We start from the raw sequence: 13,116 nt of genomic DNA, 5'->3' as shown, positions 1-13,116 counted from the left end.
CATGTCCTTTGCCCACTTTTTGATGGGGTTGTTTGTGTTTTTCTTGTAAATTTGTTTGAGTTCATTGTAGATTCTGGATATTAGCCCTTTGTCAGATGAGTAGGTTGCAAAAATTTTCTCCCATTCTGTAGGTTGCCTGTTCACTCTGATGGTAGTTTCTTTTGCTGTGCAGAAGCTCTTTAGTTTAATTAGATCCCATTTGTTAATTTTTGCTTTTGTTGCCATTGCTTTTGGTGTTTTAGACATGAAGTCCTTGCCCACGCCTATGTCCTGAATGGTATTGCCTAGGTTTTCTTGTAGGATTTTAATGGTTTTAGGTCTAACATTTAAGTCTTTAATCCATCTTGAATTAATTTTTGTATAAAGTGTAAGGAAGGGATCCAGTTTCAGCTTTCTACATATGGCTAGCCAGTTTTCCCAGCACCATTTATTACATAGGGAATCCTTTCCCCATTTCTTGTTTTTGTCAGGTTTGTCAAAGATCAGATAGTTGTAGCTATGCGGCATCATTTCTGAGGGCTCTGTTCTGTTCCATTGATCTATGTCTCTGTTGTGGTACCAGTACCATGCTGTTTTGGTTACTGTAGCCTTGTGGTATAGTTTGAAGTCAGGTAGCGTGATGCCTCCAGCTTTGTTCTTTTGGCTTAGGATTGACTTGGCGATGCGGGCTCTTTTTTGGTTCCATATGAACTTTAAAGTAGTTTTTTCCAATTCTGTGAAGAAAGTCATTGGTAGCTTGATGGGGATGGCATTGAATCTATAAATTACCTTGGGCAGTATGGCCATTTTCACGATATTGATTCTTCCAACCCATGAGCATGGAATGTTCTTCCATTTGTTTGTATCCTCTTTTATTTCATTGAGCAGTGGTTTGTAGTTCTCCTTGAAGAGGTCCTTCACATCCCTTGTAAGTTGGATTCCTAGGTATTTTATTCTCTTTGAAGCAATTGTGAATGGGAGTTCACTCATGATTTGGCTCTCTGTTTGCCTGTGATTGGTGTACAAGAATGCCTGTATCTTGGTGTGTACTTTTTAAATAATTATCCTGCTTGGGATTTCTTGAGCTTCTTGAATCAGAAGTTTGAGGTCTTTCATCAGTTTAAATATTGCCTTTGTCACAATCTCTCCTCTGCTTTTGAATCTTTAACTAAATATATGTTAGATCTCACTCTATACTCTGTCTCTTAATCTCACCGTATGTCTGTATTTTTATGTTTCTATGCTGCTTTCTGGATAATTTCTTCAGAATGTTCCTGTATTTCAGCACCTACAGTCTCCTGTTCAATTCATATATCCACTATTATTGATTTTACATTCATTTTACTGTCCATTTTACAGCTCAGGAAACTGAGGCTCAGTCACGTTGGGTAATATCCCTAAGATTACTCAGCTTGCAAGTAAAATAGATGGCAGTCAAGACAAGCACTGTCTAACTGCAAACCCCAGGCTCCTGACTAATGTGTTGTGTAGTTTCCAGTGAGCAATGCTTTATGGTTTTTAGCACATTTACTTTGGATACTTATGTATAAGCTCATTTGTCATTTTTCAACCTATACTTTAAAAAATTTAAGATCTCAAATTTCGTTTTGATTTGCAGCATTTTCATTGTCTTAACCAGCTTTGCCAAATTCATTTCCAATTTCTTTTGGTCTCTTTCTACAAATATATGCTAAAGATTTTTCATTGAACTTTCCACAAATTCCCACAAAAGATATTGCAACAGTGATGAAAACAGTCTTTCTTTGATGCTCTGTGGACATAAGCATGTATTTGTTTTATTTTTAGGTATGATTTTTGAAGTATTTTTCATTTTTATGTATAATTGCTTTTATTTTTAGGTATGATAAGTCAAAAATGGCATAGAGAGTATCATTGCCCTAAGAGACTCTGGTAAGAAATTTATCAAATGAATGTTCCATGCAGAAAATTTTAAGAGTACTATAGCAAATTTTCAAGGTTGAGGACACTCTGTGTATGAGAAGGGTGATGGAATTCTGCCATTTCTCATTTTTATTTCTCACACATCTTTGTGTTCCTGCATCTGCCTTCAGGGAAGTCATGTCTGGGAGTCTAGCAAATTTAATAGACGTATGGGTCACGACTTAGCACTTATGTTATCCAAGAGTTTGGTTTTGATTCCCACATATAGAAGAGAGTTTCTGCACATTATTATAGGAAATATAACTTTTAAAAAGCTGATGTTTGTGAGCTGCTTGTGTACAGGAAGAAGAAACTAAAAATGTCTTATGTTTGGAAGGTCACAAAAATCTTAAATCATGATTAAAAGAGGAATCAGTTAAAATGGTCCTTAGTTATATGGGTGTGGCTGTGATAAATCATTACTTTTACCCTCAAGAACAAAAACCTACATATGTCAAAGACCTAGGGAAAAGTAAGAGTTTTATTACCTATGAAAAATCAGTATTTAGGAGAGATACAACTGTATTTATATTCATCATCATAGTATTTTGAAGTACTCACTTCAGCATGAAACATAGGAAATTCTAATTTTACAGCATTTGCAATCATGCATTTTCTTGCTTAAGACAATATAACCTGCAGAGTATAATACCTTGACATCATTGGGTCTTCCAAACAAGTTGCCATAAAACATAAACTATGATTATTGAGTCTTAAAGAAATTATTTGCTCATGGGTACTCAAGTGATTTGAAAGTTGGGATCTAAGACCACATTAATAAACAGAATTTGCTACTTTGTATCAACTTGGAAATATATTTCTTATTTAATTTTGTAGAACAAATATACTTCCTGGGATAAGTGGAGGATATATTTATTAACAGTGTAATAAGTACCCTCTGATGAATTTTTTCAGTGTCTAGTTAACTTTAACGTTTAAATTTTCAATTTGAGGAAATAAACTGGGAACAGTAATGGGACAACAGGGTGCTAACCCAATAAAAAAATGTCACTTTCAGTTTGTTAGTGCATATTTATGTTGCAATGTAAGTTTCATAATTAAACAGTGAATCTAAGTTAAAATTCTATTTACAGTTTTTGCAAATTTCACCTTGGAGAATTATTGAGTGAATTGTTTGCTTCATTTGAGGATGTAGAATGAATTATATTTTCCATAAAATGTCACCAACAGTGCTTATTTCCAAACAAAAAATAATTATGTATGTGGCTAGGTCTGCTCACTTTGTAATACCTCTTTTGGGGCTCTTCTGTCAGAACTGAGGACACTTATAGTATCTAGAGCCTTTTCTAGAGAATATAACAAAAGTTTTTCTCCCTCTTCTAGCCCCCACAAATTTTACATCTTGCTGCCAGCATATCTTTCAAAGTAATAACAAGATAGTCTTCTTGAGTAGTTTATAATGGATGTCTTTCTATGTTTAATAAAGCAAATGAAACTTAATTTTTTAAAAAACTAGAGGACTAAAAGTTATTTTCATGAGAACTAAGTAAAATATAATTGATATTTGTATTAGTCCATTCTCATGGTGCTATGAAGAAATACCTGAGACTGGGAAATTCATAAAGAGAAGAGGTTTAACTGACTCACAGTTCTGCATAGCTGGGGAGGCCTTAGGAAGCTTACAATCATGGTGGAAGGTGAAGCAAACACATCATTTTTCACAAGGCGACAGGAGAAGAAGCGCCGAGCAAAGGGGGAACAGCCCCTTGTATAACCATCAGATCTTGTGAGAACCCACTATCATGAGAACAGCATGGGGATAACTGCCCCCATGATTTGATTACTTCCCACTGGGCTCCTCTCATGACACGTGGGGATTATGGGAACTACAACTCAAGATGAGATTTGGGTGGGGACACAGCCAACCACATCAATATTTAAAATTGAAGTACTTCAATTTTGATTAGTGTAGACTAATACAACATGCAAATGTAGAGGCCTTTTGCTCACTCTTCCCACTAAGAACTCATGACCTTTGAAGGGTCCTGACAACAGACATTTCAGTGATAATTTACCAAGATAGCAGAACTGTTTGTTGCTAAAAATAGTTATGCAGGATAAAATGCAATCTATAATTTTATGAGAACCTGTGATTCTAGTTTACCTCCAATTACTAATATCCATATATATGTGTGTATATTTTTTAATCGGGTGTGTTTTGGACTCAGAAGTTATTAAAAATTCAGTCAAATGATGGGAGTGATGTTTTGAAGATTAGAATCATGTAGCTGATTCATATGAGTTATTAGACCATGATAAGAGGCACAGAGGAAATATAACAAATGAAAGCCTTCTTGCCTACTGATTCTGCATAATTTTAAAAATTAAATTTGGGTTTTTGTCCATATGCAAATTTGTCCTAAAAATTCCCATCTTTTGAAAGCGTTTTGATACTTAGAAAAAAAAGTAAGACTTTTCTAAATAGAATATACAAGATGGTATAATCTGATTGGATAACAATGCATCAGTGTTCTAAGTTAATAATTATCTAAGGCAATAATTAACATTTAAAACATACGGTGACATCATTTCTGAATTTCTACTTTCTACTTATCAAAATGCCAAATATAATTATACACAATTACTCCTTAAAGATGATGAAGGTTTTGATTTCAGAAAGTTTATCACTCTTACCTTTTCACAGAGAATTGAATTTGATGATCTATTAAGGCGCAGCAGGTGTCTGATTTAGCATATTTAACTATTTTCACAAGTCACAATCCATCTAACAAGGACAGATTTTCCCAGTAGAGGTCAGTCTTGTGTTGATAGTTATTGTATCATAAAGGAAAAACTAGAGATTTTATGTTTAAGTCCAGTATATTTGATATAGGTAGCAAGCCATTAATTGTGGAAGAAAGAAACTTAAAGATTGGTCATCTTTATTGTAACAAAAATTACTGTGGGTAATATTTTGGGTCCTTTATTACCATATGTTTTCCTCAAAACCCCAGAAGGCTTTACTGCTTGCTAAATACTCCCTAAAAGGAACTTTATCAATGGTAGAAATGAACAATTATCTAAATGTAGCAACAGATAATTTGGGATAAATGTCAGATTATTGGATTTGAAACTGAAAATATTTCTTGCAAATTTCAGTTTGAGAAGAGAAACACAGAGGTAGGATAATTTCACGCATCAACCCCTCACCTTAGCTGTCTTCTCTGCAATATGGGGACAACTGTGCCTGTTCTCTTTCCTTCAGATAAATCTTGTTTTTTTCCTCAGACTAATGTTTTGGTTTATAAACCAAGAATTTTATAATAAATACAGAGATGGCAATCGGAGATAAAGCATATGTTTACAAGTAATGCCTTTGGAGTTGTTGATGCCAAAATACAATAAGCAGTCAAACCAGCATAGCCCAGGAAACATTTCTGAGGTTACTGAGATGATAAATGACTTTACTGGAGGTAGATGGTGTGATGGAAAGAGCAGTGTGTTAGCAGCAGTGGTTCTGCCACTGGATAGCTTGAGGAGGCTTTAATTTCCCACACCTTAAATAAACATAATTAAGTAAACTATGTTTGCTATGCAAATACAGTCTAAGAGCAAGACTCCTAGTTCCTTCTTTCCAACTAAATTACTACCCAACGGTCCTTCCCAGTAGAATTTGTAGCACCAATATTAGTTAGAAATTAGAATATTTGGATTTTAACTTGTGGCACTGCCAGTTGGGCAAGTGACCTTGAGCAAGTCACAACCTCTCTGAGATGTGTTTTTTTCTCAGTAAAGTGAAGGGATTGGATTTGGAAGGAACAAACTCCAGTGTTTTCCAGGACAGGAACATATTAGAAGTTGCTGAGAATGGAGGGGTCAGTGGAGAAATGGAGTGTGTGGACCTTACAATAAGGTATCTGATAGAGACAAAGTGTTGAATGCTCTATATTGGCCAAACTTATGCTATATGTAGAGGCGAGCAGACAGATGCAGATGAGAAAACTGGGAGAGAGGTGCCCAGTTAGAAATGCAAAACTTCAACTCTGGTCTTCTGTCCGATGATCTGGAGTTCTTCCCACCTCGCCACACTAAGTCTTGTCACTGACAGGAGTTGTGTAGGCTTGATGTAAGCAAATCTCTGAAAGAGAGGGCTTATATTTGGTTCCCTTTATCCTCCATCTATGCCCCTTCTTTATTTTTTGGGTCCCTTTCTCTTTATCCACTACCTCCTTAGTTGTGCTCAGGTGTTTCCTGAGCACGAGGTTTGTAGGCGACACCTTTCAGGAGCTGAAACAGCCCATTCCCCCCTCTCTTTTCAGGCTCCCCACTATGATGTTGACATTTGCCCTCCACAGAGCTTATACCAGGCTGCATTATGTTTCTTCATGAAGACTAGTTAGCTAAGCAAGTACTTAGAGCCCTTTCATTCATTCAGTTTATTGTAGAGCCTTAATACTGCAGGTGCTAGGCTAGGCAATGATGGAGGGAGAAAGACGGCTTTAACTCTGAAGGAGCCTCAGCCCAATGAGGAAAGCAATATGTCTACGTGTAACTCTAGACGATGAAATCAGACCCCTGTAGAGTGCAGGGTACACAGAGGAGAGGTAATTTTTCCAGGGCAGTGGAGGGAATATGCAAGGTGTTACTGAGAAGCTAATATTCAAGCTGAGCCCTGAAGAATGTGTCCATGAGTGAGGAAGGCAGGGCAGAGGCATTTTCTCAGAGGAAATAGCATGAAATAGGATCTGGTGACGACTAGAAATGACTTACCATTCCATGTGGTCCAGGTAATGCTAATACTTCAATATAAAGTCTGACATGGCTTTCTGTAAAGGACTGAGTAATAAGGGGATTTCATGAATTGTGGCCAGGCAGGCAGCGGACTTATTTTTAAGTAAGGAGTTTTTTGGCACCTGTCAAATAACATCTCCGAGATGGCTTCCTTTACATATTCCAGGTCAGTTGATCCAGATCTCAATGCTCTTTGGAATTTTTGGATTCTTAGTAGGTTGCTGCTATGCCATGGTTTCTCTTTCCACATTTTCACAGGGCATTCCTGCATTAGTCTGTACTGACGAGTTTACAATGGTTGCAATAATTGTTAGTGTTGATGAACCTTCCTTGTACTTTAAAAAAAGAGTGATCCTTTTATTGCCAGTTTCTATTTTTCCATCAACAGCCTGATATTCCATGCCTCTGGGTCTATACTGTTCCATTTCATAACGTTTAATGAATGTTAGAAGTGGCTCTGCAAATGCATTGCCTTAATCTTGTTGCCTGCAGTGAGATGCTTTTAATATTTTCTCCACATGTGAACTCAGTGTTTTCCTTTAGCTTTTCTTTAATTTCCATGTGGTTAATCTCACTACTGCAGGGAGCCTGGATATTTATAGATTTTTCCCTTTCACTCTATCTTCAATAATTTGCTTTTGCATTCAGTGAACACATCCATCACAATAAATGGTCCTTTTCTCATTTGTATTGACTTGCATTTATATAAACCAGACTGCCTTTTTATAGTATTATTAATGTTCATGGCAGTTTTCAGTAGCTTGGGGAGCTGGGTATGAGAGTTGGAACAGAGCTGCAAGTTTTCCTATTAGATCAAATGACTCGTGTCCTGATGCCTGGTTTCAAGCTTTATCATTAAGTCAAGACCAAAGTTATATGGGTTTTTTTCCTTAATTGCCTCAGTATAAAATGAAAGTATTAAATAAGCATCTCTAAATTATTCCCCATTTCATTAAAATGTTCTTGATTTGATAGTCCTTTTGTGCACTGAAAGATGTAAAATATTCCAATTACACTATTGACTATTGACTATTCACAGTCAGTTCAATGTTATAAACTTGTATAGCTCCTAGTAGAAATAAATAGGGAACTGAATTATACATAGTTCATATTGATCATTCTTAGATGCTATTGCTTTCTGATAGCTCAATTTATTTTAGCAGAGTCTACAATTATGTCATTTTAAAATTATTATATTATTTTAATACTTCATTTGTATTCTTTTAATATAAGTTAATTTTTTCCTATCACTGTGCATGTCATTGGTTTGCAGATTGTTGGGAAGAATATCATTGGCAGGACTTGTACTGCTGTTCTTTAGGCAAAAGCAAACTGGTCAACCTAATCAAACTTTTTCTAGCTTGTGGAAGGCCTCTCAGAAAATATCTTTCAGAAGTAGCTCTGTGTGCTCAGACCCCTGGAACCAGTCATTCTGCTGCAACAGAGGCCTGTGCTTTCCTATTGCCACCCATTTTCACTGCTCAGCGGCCTCTTCAGATATTAGTGCTATTTCCATAATTCTAGTTGCATATGCTTTTTTGTTTCTTATCCATGCCACTTAAATATTGTGACATTTTGGGAGCACTTAAATATTTACTTCAAAACTTCACACCTTTGTGGTATTTTTCTATAGTAACTTGTGGTTGTTAGAAATGCTGAAAATAAATGGTGCTGGGATAACTGGGTAGTTAAATGTGGAACATTGAAACTGGACCCCTTTCTTTCACCATATAGCAAAATCAACTCAAGATGGATTAAAGACTTAAATATAAAACCTAAAACTATAAGCATCCTAGAAGAAACCCAGGAAATACCCTTCTGGACATCAGACCTGGCAAAGATTTTATGATGAAGATTCTAAAAGCAATTGCACCAAAACCACAAATTGACAAGAGGGACCTAATTAAACAAAAGAGCTTCTGCACAGCAAAAGAAACTCTCAACAGAATAAACAGACAACCAACAGAATAGGAGAAAATATCTGCAAACTATGCATCTGACAAAGGTCAAATATCCAGAATCTATAAGTAACTTAAACAAATCAACAAGCAAAAAACAACCCCATTAAAAGTAGGCAAAGGCCATGAACACTTATCGAAAGAAGAGAGATGAATGGATGAATGGCCGATAAGCATATCAACATGCTCTGCATCACTAATCATTAGAGAAGTTTAAATTAAAATCCAGTGAGATATCATCTCATACCAGTCAGAATGACTATTCTTAAATAAAAGTAAAAAAATAACATGCTGGTCAGGTTGCAGAGAAAAGGGAATGCTTATACTACTGCTGGTGGGAAGGTAAATTAGTTCAGCCACAGTGGAAAGCAGTTTGGCTATTTCTCAAAGAACTTAAAACAGAACTACCATTCAATCCAGCAATCCCATTACTGGGTACATGCCCAAAGGAATAGAAATTGTTCTATCATATAGACACATGCATGCTTATGTTCATTGCAGCACTATTCGCAGTAGCAAAGACATGGACTCAACCTAGATGACCATCAATGGTGGACTAGATAAAGAAAATGTGGTTCATATACACCACAGAATACTATGCAGCCATAAAAAAGAATGAGAGATCATGTCCTTCGCTGGAAGATGGATGGAGCTGGAGGCCATTAACCTAAGCAAATTAATGTGGGAGCAGAAAACCAAATACCACATGTTCTCATAAGTGGAAGCTAAACATTGAGTACACATGGACACAAAAAAGGGAACAAGAGACACTGAGACCTAGTTGAGGGTGGAGGGTGGGAGGAGGGTGAGGATTGAAAACTACCTATGGAGTACTATGCTCATTATCTGGATGATGAAGTAATCTGTACCCCAAACTCCTATGACATGCAGTCTACCCATAAAACAAATCTGCACATGTACCCCCTGAACCTAAAATAAAAGTTGGAACGGTAAAAAAAAAAAAAAAGGCCGAAAATATATTATTTCATTATCCCAATAAGCTCTTACTGTAATTTTTTATCTGTGTGGCTTTTTGGGGGTGTATATCTCCAATATAATTTAAAATAATCAGTTAATTTTTGTTTTCTGGATTCAGTTATCTTTACTACCATATTAAATTACTTCTAAGACATATTTTTTTCTCCACATTTTAGCATCTCTGAAACTAGAATGCATCTTTCAATTAAGGATGTATCACAGTTTAATTGGCAGCATTTTTTCTGTAGTGGTAGAAAAATTAGTGGTGTCCTAGATTTAATGAAATATGCCATTTTATTTTTATTTTCTAAGGACAGATAATGGAAGGTGGTTCATTATGTCAGTGATTTCATCTGTTTATGCTTTGAGTAAGCATTCCTGAGTATTCTCTGAGCTTCATTTCTGTCCCAATCTTTTCTATGCAAGTCTATCTTCTATCTTGTTCATTTATTTATTCATTCTCTGCAATTAGTAGAAGTATTTAACAGAAGGTAAAAACATTTGAAATTTTTTTACTCTCCTCTCCTAAATTTCCATGCATGTGACTTTATACCTGGTCAGGCCAAAGAATTTTTCTGTAGCAGGGGATAGGAGAAGGAGAAATTATGGGAATAGTGGTGGGATTAGGACTTTTATAACAAGAATGCAAAGAAGAACCAGTGTTCAGCTTTCAGTTACTGTAGGATGTTTTTAATAATGCTGGCAATGAGGAAAGCTTGACTTTGTCAGGAGAAGGAAGGATTTTCTAAATTTCTTTAAAGCTCAGATATGTAGTAAAAGAAAAATTTCTAGAATTTCTTCCAGTCTCAAGGTACTGGTTTATCTAGAAAGAATGATTTGGATTAGAGCAAATAGATGCCCTCCCCTTTTGGTCTCATGGAGTAAGAGTCCCTGTTTTTTCCTTAAGGTCCTTGCTTTTCCCCTTCTTGGGGCTGTGCCTCAAATGGGGTGAATGTAGAAACATCAGGAAAGGCATGGAGGAGTCTGAGAACATTTGAGCTAGTGGTCTGCTCCCCTGTCAAAGCATGAGGGAGACCACAGACATTAGTTGGCTCTACTTCAGCCTTCAGGTCTGGGACACGATCAATAGTGAGACAGCAATGACATGGAGGTAAACTTGGAGACAGCTAGAAGGATTGAGACTGAGGATGTGCTCCTGGCTCCCCAGGGCCTGCACTTGGTGTGCAGGGGATTGTGTGGCTTTCCATGCCTGGAGGTTTTCTACTGCCTCAGGGACCTCTGAGGCCAACGGATCAGAAAAGGTTGTATCAGAGTGAAGAGACTGTAATAGAAGGAGCCTTTAAGACTAGAGGCCAGGATCAGTTTCTAGTAGTGGTTGTCAGCATTTTCCACTCCAAACCAAGTGTGAACAGTTTTACTCATTGTAACTGGTCCAGGGAGCTGAGCAACCTACCTACCTGCAGTAGAATACAGTGGAGATTCAGAGAACATCTCTTGAATCTGAGGTCTGCCTCTCTCTGTCTCTGTCTCTCTCTCTCTCTGTCTCTCCCATACTCTGTCTCTCTCTCCTTCCAAAAAGAATAAAGTAAATGTCTTCACATACCTAGATGCCATCTTTGGGAGGAGAAGAGTTTAGGGATAGAACTCTGAAATGCAAGTGTATCTGTTTGGGTTCAATCAGGAGATAGAAAACATACAGTAATCTGAACAGGGGAATTTTAATATAAAGATAACTATTAATATAAATATAATTATTAAATAAAAATAAAAGAGTAGCTATAAGATGCAAGAAAACACATTATTGTACCCTATGACTGAATGAGAGTACTCAGGAAAGACAAACTCGGAAGGGGAGCCCTCTTCTTGAGGCCAGAGTTCAGACCTCATTGGAGAACATGAGATGCAGATCTCTGGATGTTAGAGGAGTTTCCCTGGTTTGCCCATGCCAGAACTGGTCTGTAGTCACTGGGCAAGCAGAAGTAATCCTCTGGAGTGCAGGTGGGGCACAGGTGAGCTGCAGCTGGTGGCTGGGTGGGTAGGCATGTAGAGAGAATGGGGATGCTGGTGGCAACTGTCTGGGGAGTGGCAGTTTTCAGTTACCCATGGCTGTGTAAGAGGAGTGTGCTGAGGGTTTGGGGGTACCAATGTAGGCAAGAGGCCTAGGGTGTGCAGTATGCAGATTGTGAGGGTGTGGGAAGGTGATCAGGAGTCCTGGCCTACGCTGTAAGGTGGCCAAGGGACTGCACCTTCTGGACTAATGGCTGAGGCAGAGACTAATGGCTGACCACTGGAGTCCTCACACCCACACCGCTGACTCACTGTGCAGTAGCCAGAAACAGCAGAAGAGTCATTTCCTCCGGCATTGCCCCTCCAGCACCTTTAACTGTGAGAGTTTAGTATCATACACACTATAAAGGAGAAATGCTTAAAGGAATTCTGTTCATTATCACAGAGCATGTATTAAATGGTGAATTTGGAACTGAAAGGTGGTAAGTTGATAACTGGCACAATAAATCTTTATTCAGAAGAGACTAAATCATCCAAAAGAGATTCTAACAGCTGGCACTCTTTTCATGGGCCTCCAATGAACAGAGTTGTTGGATTAACCAATGTATTCTGTATCCTCCATAAAATTGTATATAGATTCATGTCCCCTGTGTGGTGTTGACTCATAGCCAGTTGGTTATGCTCTAGTATACCATTGTACCTATGTTTCCATACCATTTGGGAGCTGTGTCTATTCTCCATATGTTTATACTAGTTGTATTAAGTATCTCTTTATTCCAAGTCTATTTATAGTAGTTGTGTTAGTTTTCTATTTCCTAACATTTTTATTTCTATTTTTAACAGATAATCTGAAAACTTAGTGACTTAAAACAACAATAATTTAACAACAGTGGACATTTAGTCTGCCACAGTTTCTGCAAGTCTTGAATTCTGGTTTGCATAATCTGGGTAGTTCTGACTTGGGGGTTTCTCAGAGGTTGCATTCGAGTTACTGGATGGGGCTGCAGTCATCTGAAGGCTTGACTGCAGTTGTAGGAAGGAGTTCCAAAATGGCTCACTCATGTGGTTGACAAGCTGATGAGGGCTGTTGCCAGGAGCGTCAGTTTGTTGCCATGGAGACATCTCCACTAACTGAGTACCCTCATGACATGACAGTTGGCTTACCACGTTGGGTGATCTTAAAGATAGTGAGGCAGAAGCCACAATGCCTTTTATAACAGTCTCAAGAAGTCACAAAGTGTCATTTTTGCAATATCCTGTTGGTTACACAGCTCAACCCTTTTTAATGTAGAAGAGAACCACACAAAAGTGTTAATACCAGGAGAAGCCAATGGAAGCTGTCTTGGCTACTGGCTGCCACACTAATATCTGTTATTGTAATCACAAAATTTAATTAAATACCATAAACACAATTGAAATACGAATATAAAAGTATTTTTTAGAAAAACTAAGTGCTTTCAAAAAACTTCTTAAAGTGTAAGAAAAAATCTGTTGTATAAAATGAGGCTAAGACAACTAAGAAATTGAGGACATTTTGTAA

The sequence above is a fragment of the Hylobates moloch genome, unplaced genomic scaffold, assembly GCF_009828535.3.
Source record: "Hylobates moloch isolate HMO894 unplaced genomic scaffold, HMol_V3 SCAFFOLD_23, whole genome shotgun sequence".
Lineage (NCBI taxonomy): Eukaryota > Metazoa > Chordata > Mammalia > Primates > Hylobatidae > Hylobates > Hylobates moloch.
This window is presented reverse-complemented; position numbering follows the sequence as displayed.